This window comes from Epinephelus lanceolatus, chromosome 3 (assembly GCF_041903045.1).
Source record: "Epinephelus lanceolatus isolate andai-2023 chromosome 3, ASM4190304v1, whole genome shotgun sequence".
NCBI lineage: Eukaryota > Metazoa > Chordata > Actinopteri > Perciformes > Serranidae > Epinephelus > Epinephelus lanceolatus.
This window is the reverse complement of record NC_135736.1, coordinates 5,232,941-5,245,961: the sequence shown is the minus strand read 5'-3', so window position 1 is coordinate 5,245,961 and position 13,021 is coordinate 5,232,941.

The window sequence follows — 13,021 nt, the reverse complement described above, 5'->3', positions numbered from 1 at the left end:
AGTACCTGAACCATCTCTTTTTTTTTTTTTAAGTCAGCCTGAAAAGAAAAACAATGAGTAAAAGTCTCTGTCAACAATTTAGATGTTCGTGCAAAATATCTTTTTTTAAACCTAGATTTAAGTAAAATAGCACAAAGTGAGGGATTTTATTTTTAATTTGGTGCAACTAAAATGGCTCACAGCCTATCTTTTGTCAGTGTTTGGGCCCGCATAACAAGTGACTCATTAATCAGGAGCTTGGAGAATGAAAGAGAATGAAAAGCAGCGCAAAAGAGAGATTGGAGACAAGAGGAAGTGAAATATTCTGAGGTAGTTTAAAACAACCTTTCTCTTGCTTGAAAACTGTGGTTTTACATGTTTGTTTCATTAACTATGAAACATGTACACTGTATTTTAATGCTGACAAGTTTCTAGGACCTATCATGGGTTGTAGACTGATATCCTCCCATCTAGAGGGGCATTTATCCATTCATTTCATCGTGTAAAAATGCAATGCAAAGACAACTTGCCTGAGATATGTAATACTATGTCACATGCTATTGCTGTGTGATTATACAACTGCAAACATCTTCAAAATTCGTCTTGAGGATTCAAGGACATTGTGACACTGCATTCATGAGTGATGTCACAAAATCAAAGACAAACAATAAGCAAACATGGAAGATATCAAAAGTATACAAAGAACTGGATTATTTATTGTAGTATGCAGATTTCTGTTTGGCAGCTGACTCAAATCTTATCCTTGAACGCACTGACAAGGAAAATGTTTAAAACAGTCAGTTTGTGACTGCAATATACAGCATAACAAAAAAGAAATGGAGGCAACTAATCAGTGCCAGACCAAGCACATTCAGCACCCTAGGCTAGCTTCCTCTAGCATCCTGCTTCCCAACAAGAACAAGAGCAGGAAATCAACACAGATAAACAACTTAGCTAACAAACAATAATGTAACATGCAATACCAACACGTTCTAATCCCAAATCATCATGTATTGCTATTTTGTCAGCAGCCTTTCACTTTTACATATTACATGCTAGGTACCCTCTTGTGTTGCTGTTGATGTTATGTGATGCTGCAACTAATGCTGGGACATCAACAAAAACACATGGCTATGTTTAGGCAACAAAATCAAGAAAGAAACATCATGGTTTGGCTCTGCATTCATACAGAAAGTGAACACCAGATTCCTGAGTTAAAGTCTGGGGTTTGCTTGACCCATCCACCATCAGGGACATTGTCACTGGAAGCGTTTAAATCTGACACCATCCACCAGTATGACTAATAACAACAGCAGCAGCACGAGGCATCAGGCAGGACCACGGCAGCTGCACAACCACACACGTCACACTATCCAGGCACCGCTGCGATATAAGTTAAGTTAACCTGCGAGACAGTGGAGCACAAAGGCTCTGGAGAAGCCGAGTTAGGGACATGCAGTATGGCTGAGTTAGCGAGATGCAGTAACAGGACATGAGTGTTAGCAAAAGGGAGAGTGAGAAAGAGAGAGAGAGAGAGAGAGAGAGAGAGAGAGAGAAGGAGAGAAGGAGAGAAGGTGCCCGGTGTATTATAGGGGGTCCTCCGGCAGACTAGGCCTAAGTCAGCCTAACTAGGGGCTGGTCCAAGGCAAGCCTGAGCCAGCCCTAACTATAAGCTTTATCAAAGAGGAAAGTCTTAAGTCTAGTCTTAAATGTGGAGACGGTGTCTGCCTCCCGGACTGTAACAGGAAGATGATTCCACAGAAGAGGAGCCTGATAGCTGAAGGCTCTAGCTCCTGATCTACTTTTGGTAACTTTAGGGACCATGAGCAACCCTGCATTCTCAGAGCACAGTGTTCTGGTGGGATAATATGGCACTATGAGCTCTCTAAGATATGACAGAGCCTGACCATTTAGAGCTTTGTCAGTTAGGAGTAGGATTTTAAATTCAATTTTGGATTTTACAGGGAGCCAGTGCAGAGAAGTTAAAACAGGAGAAATGTGTTCTCGCCTCTTAGTTCCTGTCAGTACACGTGCCGTTGCATTCTGAATTAGCTGGAGAGTTTTTAAAGACTTATTAGAGCTACCTGATAATAGAGAGTTACAGTAATCCAGCCTAGTGGTAACAAAAGCGTGGACCAATTTTTCTGCATCTTTTAGGGTCAAGATAGGCCTAATTTTTGCAATATTACACAGATGGAAAAAAACGCAGTCTGTGAAGTTTGTTTTAAATAGGAGTTAAAAGACAAATCTTGATCAAATATTACTCCGAAATTTCTTACGGTAGTGCTAGAGGCCAGAGCAATGCCATCCAGAGAAACTATGTCATCATCTGAGTTGTTTGGGGCCAAGAACAATAACTTCAGTTTTGTCTGAATTTAACATAAGGAAATTGGAGCTCATCCAGGTTTTTACGTCTTTAACGCAATTTTGAAGTTTAGTTAATTGATTAGTTTCTTCTGGCTTCATCGATAAATACAATTGTGTATCATCCGCATAGCAATGGAAATTTACAGAGTGACTTATGATGTTACCTAAGGGAAGCAGTGAATATGATTGGTCCAAGCACAGAACCTTGTGGAACTCCGAAACAAACTTTAGTATTTAGAGATGATTCATCATGAATATGAACAAACTGAAAACGATCAGATGAATAAGATTTAAACCAGCTTAGTGCAGAACCTTTTAGGCCAATTAAATGTTCCAGTCTCTGTAGCAGAATTTGATGGTCAATTATGTCAAATCTCGCACTAAGATCTAATAAAACAAGTACAGAGATGAGTTTTTTTGTCTGAAGCAATCAGAAGATCATTTTTAATTTTAACTAGTGATGCACTCTAAATCCTGACTGAAATTCCTCAAAATAAATTATTAGAAAGTCACACAGCTGGTCTGCGACTACTTTCTCAAGGATCTTTGAAAGAAAGGGAAGATTAGAAATTGATCTATAGTTGGCTAACACCTCTGGATCCAGGGTGGGCTTTTTTAGAAGAGGTTTAATTACAGATACCTTAAAGGACTGTGGTACATAGCCTGTTAACAAAGATGTATTGATCATGTCTAATATGTGAGTGTTAAAGGTAAGACTTCCTTAAGTAGCCTAGTTGGGATGGGATATAAGAGACACATTGACTATTTAGATGAAGAAATCACTGCAGTCAATTGTTGAAGAGAAATCCGGTAGAAGCTATCTAAATACATATCAGGTCTTACAGCTGTGTTTGAGGTTAGATAGGTACTATCTGAGGACAAGAGGTCATGAATTTTGCCTCTAATAGTTCGAATTTTGTCGTTAAAAAAGCTCATAAAATCATTGCTGCTAAGGGCTAAAGGAATACAAGGCTCAATAGAGCTGTGACTCTCAGTCAGCCTGGCTACAGTGCTGAAAAGAAACCTGCGGTTGTTCTTATTTTCTTCTATTAATGCTGAGTAATAGTTTGCTCTGGCATTGCGGAGACCCCTCCTATATGTTATGAGACATTTGCCCAGACTAAACAAGATTCTTCCAGTTTGGTTAATCGCCAATTCCTTTCAAATTTTCGCAATATTTGTTTTAACTTACGGGTTTGAGAGTTATACCAAGGAGTGAACTTTCGGGGCATTGGTGGCTTAGTGGTAGAGCAGGCGCCCCATGTACAAGGCTGTTGCCGCAGTGGTCGGGTTGGAGTCCAGCCTATGGCCCTCTGCTGCATGTCATCCCCTCTCTGTCTCCCCCTTTCACACTTGACTGTCCTGTCCATTAAAGGCAAAAAATGCCCAAAAAAATCTTTAAAAAAAAAAAAAAAGGAGCAAACTTTCTTTGCTTTGTTAACTTCTTTTTAAGAGGTGCTACAGAGTCGAGTGTTGTTCGCAGTGAGCCTACGGTGCTATCGATAAGATAATCAATTCGGGAGAGTTTAAAGTCGGTACGGGAAACCTCTGTTACTGAAAGACATGATATTAAATTTAACGACGAAGGAATCATTTCCTTAAATTTTGCGACAGCATTATCTGATTAACATCTAGTATAGTAACTGTTGCTGAGTGGAGTGTAATCAAGTAAATAAAAATCAAAAGTTATTAAATAATTGTCTGATAGAGAGGGATTCTGTGGATAGACTGTTAGGTTATCAATTTCAATTCCATACGTCAGAACTAGATCGAGGGCATGGTTAAAACAGTGAGTGGTTTTATGTACACCCTGACTGAAGCCAGTGGAGTCTAATAATGAGATAAACGCGGTAGCCAGGGAGTCATTATCAACGTCGACATGAATGTTAAAATCACCTACAATAATAACTTTATCTGATTTAAGAACTAAACTGGATAAAAACTCTGAGAATTCAGATACAAATTCAGAATACGGGCCAGGTACACTATGACAAATAAAAGTGGCTGCAAGGTTTTCCAGGTCGGATGTAAAAGACTAAGAACAAGGCTTTCAAATGAATTATAATATAGTTTAGGTTTAGGGCTGAATAACAGACTAGAGTTAAAAATGGCTGCAACCCCCCTTCCTCGGCCGCTGCCTCGAGGAATGTGGGTATTATTATGACTGGGAGGAGTGGATTCATTTAGACTAACATATTCATCCGGACATGGCCAGGTTTCGGTGAGGCTGAGTAAATCAATGTAATTATCTGATATTAATTAGTTTACTAACACTGCTTTAGATGATAGAGACCTGATATTTAACAGTCTGCATTTAATTCTCCTGTTTTGTCTTTCTGTCACAGAAGAGGTTTTAATTTTTATGAGTTTGTTATGCACAACTCCTCTTTGTTTAATTTTGGAGTTAGATAATTTAGGTGGTTGGGGGATAGATACTGTTTGTATAAAACTATGCGTGGGTAACTGCACTAGAAGCTCAGAGAAGCGTGTAGGACTGCGACTCTGATTTTTGGTCTCAACTCTGGGTTGTCAGGCGGTTATTTGTGCATAACCCACAGATTATTGGAAGCAGTTAACATGTGATCAATGTCCAATGGAGTAAAGAAGGAAGCAATCCTGAGCGGTTCATAAGGAGGCAGGTTGGGGCGATGGATGGGTCATGAAACACTGGACTTTCCCCACGAGACCAGTATTCACAACTGTGTTAATTTTGAGTCAATTTCAGTTACGTCCTATGTTTTTTTTTTTTTGTTTTTTTTCTAAACCTAACCATGGTAACTTTACTTGCCTAAACCTAATCTCCCCAACTTTATCTTTATTACATAACTTAACATTAAGTTGGTACCATCATTCATGGGGCACTCATTTATAGGATATCATACGAACAGTTGTATGAGGACAGACTGAGTTTTACATATTGCTTAACTTACTGATGTATTGCTACTTAATGACCTATAGTGTCAACTATCCTTTGGAAACATATGATTCTTGACAAATCACCACTTTGGCTCATAACAACACTTGCAAGGGAGGCAAAAAAGAAAATCGAAAAACAATAAAAGCAAAAGAGTTTAGTGGGGCAGCTGGAAGAAACAGGCCTAATCTGCATGATCATCACTATGGCACGCGCTAGTGATCAAATACGGAGGGGGCTAAATAATAGATCACAATGGGGCTGTCACTGCCTTTTGTTTTGATGTGTGCACTGTGATAAGGCAGAGAATGTGCCTTGCAGTTTAACTTACAGACTACTGCTCATCTACAGTAGTGTGGCACATTTGCCCTGTCACCCACCACACATGACTCGATTCGGGAAGAGAAAGGAGCAGGATAAGAGAGAGCTGTCACACCAAGAGATGATATGATCGCTACTAAAATTAGATTGTGGTAACGTTTTCTGGAGAGAGACTGAATGAAAGTGAGCAAACTGAGGCAAAGGTTTTCTCACCCCAGCACAACTGGTAAGATGACTTTGAAACATTTGAAATGGTGACTGTGATGTACGCTGAAATGAAAGAGACAAAAATACAGGAGAGAGCAAACGGGTGCTGATTACAATGTTGGGGAAGAAAGAAAGGAGAGGGGAGGGAAGAAAACAACTCGAGTCATCATCGCTAATCGTGTTATCATACTTTGATGTGTCAGTGGCATACACAATGTATTTCTATCATTTATGACTTTAAGTGAACTCATGATGGCAGAGGATTACATTTGTCAGTGGGGTGGGGGCTTTGAAAGAGATATGTTAATTTAGCCAAGGAGCAAAAGAACAACATCAAATATGTACCAGTGAATAGCCAAGGGACTTTCAAGTCTTAATATCCTTCAGAAGTGCTTTATCTTCATACCACAACCTGCATTTAGAGCACAAACAGGAAAAGAGCCAGTTGTAGCTTCAAAGCACCGCTGGTCCATGAGTTTAATTCCAGATCAGGCTCAATAAAGGTTATCAGCTGGACCACTAATGAAACAAAGGCGAGTGCACATATGCAAACGTTGTTAGCATATTTCGCACCGCCCTCTCTTTTTCTTCTCCTTTTCCTCTCTCCTTCTTTCATGGTAGACATTTGATTTATTTATTTTTTTGCCAGTGTTTTAAGTTCTGCATCAAAGTGACTGGAAACAATACCCGACCCGCCTGACTCTGACTCTCTTCTCGCTCTCCCGCAGTCAGCGTTTGGAATCATAGCAGGGTGGTGCTTGTTTGATAGCTTGATAGTCATTTGTTTTGATCTGCGACTCCTTTGTCTCTGTTTGGGTCTGAAACAATAAGAGATTAGAACCCTAGACTGAGGGTGCAAGCGCAGAGAAAGAACAAATGCTTTCTTTGTTGTTTTCCTTTCAAGTTTGCTTCTTTTTTCGCCACAAATCTTTCAATCTTTTTTCGCCTCTGAGTGACTTGCTGTGCTCTTAAAGCCCCCCAAAAAGCCTCTCTCAGAGGGTTGTTATGAGCTCGAGCAATAATGATTTTGAGCTGTTGCATACGCAAAAAGGTTGCTTCACTAACTTTCTTGCACACACTGACAACAGGCAAAATTGGTTCCTGTGGTTCAGTGATGGTATCCCAATTATGAAACCATGAACACAGGGAGAAGAGATGCATGATGTGAGCATCACAGTGAAGAGAGTGGTAATCGAATGGGGACCATATTAAAGATCTTTTTCTCCGTCTTCACCATCAAACATCAAGGCAAGAGACAAAGAAGAACAGGAAGAGAGAAAGTGCAGTCTACCAGTAGAGGCCTTGACTGAAGATGAAAGCTTTCAAGGAATCAAAGAAGCCCCATCACTCATTATACCTTGGTGGGATGCCTCAATCCCTATTCGCCACAGTCACAGCGCAGGATGCTACACTAGAGGTGGACAGAGGATTCAAAGTGAAGGTCAAAAGTTATTGCAGTCCTTTCTTGGAATGACAGTGGTCAAACACAGTCCAGACATCTCAAATATTATGTTTTTCAGGTGAAAATACCAAGAATTCCAGCCTCACGGAAGTATGTATGATCAAGATGAGAATTGCAATGATTTAAAATTACAGGAAACATTTGCTCAGTAGATTATAGCCCTTTTTGCACTATTGAGCCACACTAAGTCCCCAACAGAGTTGTCTCACCTCTGAGCTAGCAGTAACAGCGCCAGCACAATATCTGTATAAATAGGACAGCCAACAGAATGAGATCATGAGCAGCACAGGTATGATGTTTTGATGATGTGTCATTGTGCGACCCACTGCGGGAGATATGAAAAGCAGCTAATAGCAGTTAGTAGCTAACTCAAAGAAGAAGAACAGTGGCCGAAAATGTCTGCTAATTGGGAAAACAATGAAGTCCGGGAGCTCCAAGCAGAGGACGAGATCAGCTGCCATATAAAGGAGATAAATGATTGTTATAGACATGCTATGTGATCGTTATTATTTATAAAGCACTGCCAATGCATATATTATATGTCACACTCAATATATTTACATGTCATTGAGGAAAATCAATTTGTTTTGTTACTCCAACTAAAACCAGACTTTTAAAATCAAACGCAACATGTTAGTCCAACTGAAATTGTGTGAAATTGAATTTCTCAAAGTCGGACTAACACACCCATTTGCGACTGGGAGTTGAATTGTTCCTGCATGTATACAGTCAATCAAACCCAAACTGGCCTAGGCGCATGCTCCATAGTTTCCGCCCCAGGCTTTGAACCGGAAGTCAAATAGGCCGGTGACAACATGGCAAAATCTACAACCAGAGCTGTGCATTTTTGAATGGACGAGGAGACACAGTCCATGCTGTGTCTCCTCATACAGAGCTGCAAAGTTGCCACGAACTACCGTCGGTAGCTTAGCGGTAGAGCAGGCGCCCCATGTACAAGGCTGTTGCTGCAGCGGCCCGGGTTCCACTCCAGCCTGTGGCCCTTTGCTGCATGTCACTCCCTCTCTCTCTCTCCCCCCTTCATGCTCATCTGTCCTATCGATTAAAGGCTTAAAAAAAAGAGGCTGAAGCTGTTACATGTCACACCTCTTTTGTTTCCCCATTGCTGGGATCCAATCTAAAATCACACAGTGAAGCAGAATAATTCTGTGTAAAATGCAAAGGTGGTATATAGAAGAGACTTTGTGGCTGTCCTACACTGTCATCTCTAAAAGGATGGCTGCAGTCAGGCTGAGGCAGCACCTTCCCCTCATATTAAAGAATTCAGACACAGATATAGCTGTCTCTTTACTTAGAAAGCCCAAAGATAATGCCATATGGAAAGACAGAGAGTTACAGTGAAGAGAGCAGGAGTTACGGTAAGGTTGGCAGGGAGGCCAGCGATTTTAATAAGCAGAGCACATAATCTGATAAGATGTGACTCCACATTGACACACTTTGTCTCTCCAGCAATGTGAGGCTCGTCCCCAACAGTTACCTACCCTGCCTCATCCACCACCCCCCCCCCCCCCATCCCTCTGTTGTTTCGTTTTATCTCTGTGAAAAATAATGAAAGCAAGCACTTGCAACCGCATCTCCATTGATGTTCGAATACACAACCAGCAGATTCAAAAACACATTCTGGGATCAAAGTAAAAGGGGGAGGGAGAGGGGGTCCTCTTCTTTCCAATGAAATTATGAGCGCAGGAGTCTACTGCGCAGAGCTCATTTGCTAAGACTGTGAGGCAAATAGTCGTTAAAGAATGGCCTATAAGTAGGCATTAAATGGAAATGCCTGCGATTCCTGTGGATTAGCATAAGAACCTTTTCTTGCCAGGCCAGCTAATAATATTCATTTAAAATAAATACATGGGAAACGAATCTGTTTGAAAAGCAGGGCGATTGCACATATTTACTGAAGGGGCCGTCGAAATGAAAGAATGGAGATTCGCAGACTGCTCGAAGGGATGTGGACTTGTGAATCGTCAGTTCTTTGAAGTTTCGGAGACTAGAAAATTAAAGTCTTTACAAAAAATTAGAGGAGGAGAAAGGTTTTATGATTCAGTAGGCTTGCGAGGAAACACAAGTCTGAAGATGTCAAGTACTTATAGTAATGGAAATGAATTTATTATTCTTGTTTATCACAGCAGATAGCAACCTTTGATCTTCTACCTATAGCAACAGTGATTAAGTTCCTGTTGAACTATGAGAGCTTATTTGTACTGCCACAAGTTTTTGTCCCTGATTCAGCATGTAATGGTAGCAAGAGATGTGAAAGTTTTATTTTGTTAGCAAAGTCTTAAATCTGTGACATGAAAAAGTGAGTTCTCAGTAGTCCGAACACATCAGGCCTCTGTTGCTCATAGGTTCTCTGTTGCTTGTAAGTTCGTAGGCCAAGCCAATTAAAATGACCCCCCTACCCCCCTAAAAACAAATACACCCGCACATACACACTTCCACAGGGCCTTGTTTATATACCCTGTGTCAGCAAATGTGTCAATGTGTGTCCTGTGTGCGCTGGCTTCTAATGATGCTGGCCCATCATGATGGCCCAGTCAGATACTGACAGCCAAGCGCTAAAGTGGAGGAACTCCAGCCGTTTCTATAGCTACTGTGGAGTTCAAAGGCAGCCATCTTTTTCTGAGCATAACAAGAGAAGAAAGAGGCCATCACAAAGCAAGAGACCAAAGACGACCTCCAGGGTTACACGTCAAGCCTAGCCCCCTCGACCCACGGACCCTCCCATCCCCCCTTACCCCATGGTGTTAAGGCATGGTCCCAGGATCTGTGGCTGGACTGTCAGAAGCCTCAGACGAGGTCAACAGAGCCAGGTAAAGATTCTCCTATCAGTATTATATTAGCCCACTTTCTTAAAGTCAAGGCTTTGAAGTGACACCAAAGTCTGTTGCAAGTATCTCTCATCTTATGTCCTTTTTTCTAAAACACTGCAGTGTCGACATTTCAAGCATCTTTCAGCGTTTAATGTTGAGCCTTTGATTTTTTTTTAAGACACTAATTTTACCATCTTCAAGGGAGAAGTGAAGTCTCTGCATTTGGGTTCTTTTGTCTGCTGTCTTCTGCCCTTTCTCTCTCTTTATGATATGAAAAGATCTTAAAAGGAGAACTTGTTCAAAGGCGAATCTCCATCAAAAGTAATGCAGAATGTGCTTTTTGGTGACATTTTTGCTACTTGGCCATTTTAACATGATGCCTGTCATCCTAGGGCTACTTCTTCTTCTCTCAAAAAGAGATTTCACAAAGCACATAGACAAAGACTGCATTTCAAGAGACAAACAAACTTAGATTGGGAAACCTTTGATATATTATCATACAAAGTTGAACAGCAACCAATGCAGACTAAGGCCAAAAATTGTGTTTTGAAATGCGGGGTATTCAGCGTTGAGTATTGAAGCATCTGCCTTACATCTGGTAGAGAAATCATCTCAGTATCTGCTGAGTGAAAGTGAAGACATATGGATTTACAAATGGTTGTTGAAGAGGGAGTGGGATAGAGGAGTGAATGTTGAAAAAGAGAAAAGCCCATCAAATTTTCATAGTGGTGTTTCTACCACTCTATCCAATTACAATGTTAAAACTGGATACTTTAAGGATAGGACTTTAAGAATTATTTCCTGTTACAATAGATATATGTTAAATGTATGATTAAAGGATTATTGGCCACTGTAATTATTCTTCTGTCCACACAGGCTGTGAAAAGATCCTTTCTAATGTATCTTTGGACAATAATTATTACAAAATGCACAATATGATGAATGTAAAGAGTATTTTTGCAATTAGACCCCACCATGACATGAAGGTGTGGTTAATTTATGAATATTCCCCTGTTGTAGTCTAGACACTGGTGGTGGAGGTAAAGAGAGAGATGGCTGAAGGATAAGGATGATTGGATGAACAGGACTGGGCAGTAATGAGCTGAAGACTGGAGGTGGATGGGATGGAGGAGGGTTGCATCTGTTTGAGCTACACAGACAACTGACAGCGGCAGAGAGGAGAGCAATTTTTAAAATACTTGACAGCAATGACATGATTGGTTTAGGGAGACTGTGGCAAACTCTGGTTGGATTAATTTAGGGTGATGCCCATAGTCAGCTGATAGAGTAGTGGCCAGAGAGGAGCGAAGAAAATTGTGAATGAAATGTGTGAAAAGAGTCTTCCTGACTGATTTTGCTACGCTTCATATGTGGCATAATAACCTACAAAGTCAATGGAAAGAGTGAAGTGAGTTCTGAGAGCAGTCAGAGCCATCACAAACACACAGAAACGCTCTATGCACACACATCAGTGTGTACTTGGCTAGGTAGCTAAAGCTAACATGTGTATTCAATTCAAATTCATGTCATCCATAGCACAATAAAATACAAAATGTAAGTATAAAACTAAACCAAACCAAACCAAACAAAACAAAACAAAACAAAACAAACAAACCAAAAAGAATAAACTAATAAACAATATAAAAAAAAATCACAACTACAAAAAAAACAAAGGGCAGAATTTGTTTTTATTTCCCCATCTAATTTGCATCGTCTGATGAGCGTACCAGAACGCCAGGATTCTAACTAGAAATCTGGGAACACCTCTTTCATGTAATTTATTAAATAGCTTTTCATGGTTTATACAGTCAAAGGCTTTAGAAGCATCAATAAAACACATAAAAATTGTGGAATTTTGACCATTAAATTTATCTAAAATCTCCTTTAAAACAAAAATGCACATATCAGTGCCATGTTTACGTTTAAAGCCAAACTGGTTGTCAGAAGTCAGGATGTACTGTTCCAGCCTATTTAGTAGAGTTCTCTCCAGCACTTTGGATAAAATGCTGGCTAAGGCTACAGGCCTGTAATTCTCCGAGCTGTTTAGTTTACCAGCTTTAGCTTTAATGACAGGCACTAATATAAGAGATAAGATAGAGTCAGGTAGAATATCATGGACTAATAACCCAGTAAAACAAATAGCAAGCAAAGGACAGAAGTTTTTACGTTTCAGATGTTCAGCAGTTATATTATCCATACCAGATACCTAACCATTATTATCTCCTAGCTTCATGACAGCATCTTGGACTTGGGTGACAATCACATCCTCATTATTATCTATGTTGCCCACACTAAACAAGTTGCTTTTAACACAGCTGAATAGATCATAGTGATGTTTCTGCCACAACTGAGAAGTTTTTTCTGAGCCACTTACTCCATCAATATTCGATGATAGCGATGTTTTACAATTATTATTATTATTATTATTATTTTGCACCTTCCTCGCAAGTGAGTCAGATCTCATTGTATTCTCATTCCTTTTAATAAATCGAAGGGATATTTAAAATTAGCATTTGCACATTTCTTATCTTCAAATATAGGACCATGTTTATTTCTACCCAATTCTACCCATGCTTTAAAAGCCCTTCTAGCCTCAGCATGGAACTCTATTACATAGTTATTCCAACCCGGCTTAGCATGGTATACATTAGACGGTAACACTACATAATACGGCCCGTGACTTAGAGCGTACCTACCGCTCACTTAGAGCGTACCTACCGCTCACGTTGCACCTAATTTAACAGAAGTACTGAGTAACTCTCACTCACCCCCCCCCCAACCCCCCCCCCCCCAGTATAACTAGGCTGCTTCTTAGCGCGTAACTCCCGTTGACTTATGTCCTACTTTACACCAACTTCCACAGAAGTACAGAGTAACTCTTGCTCACTTCCCCCACTATTTCCCCCGTGTTTTACAGTATAACTAGGCTGCATCTGAGAGCGT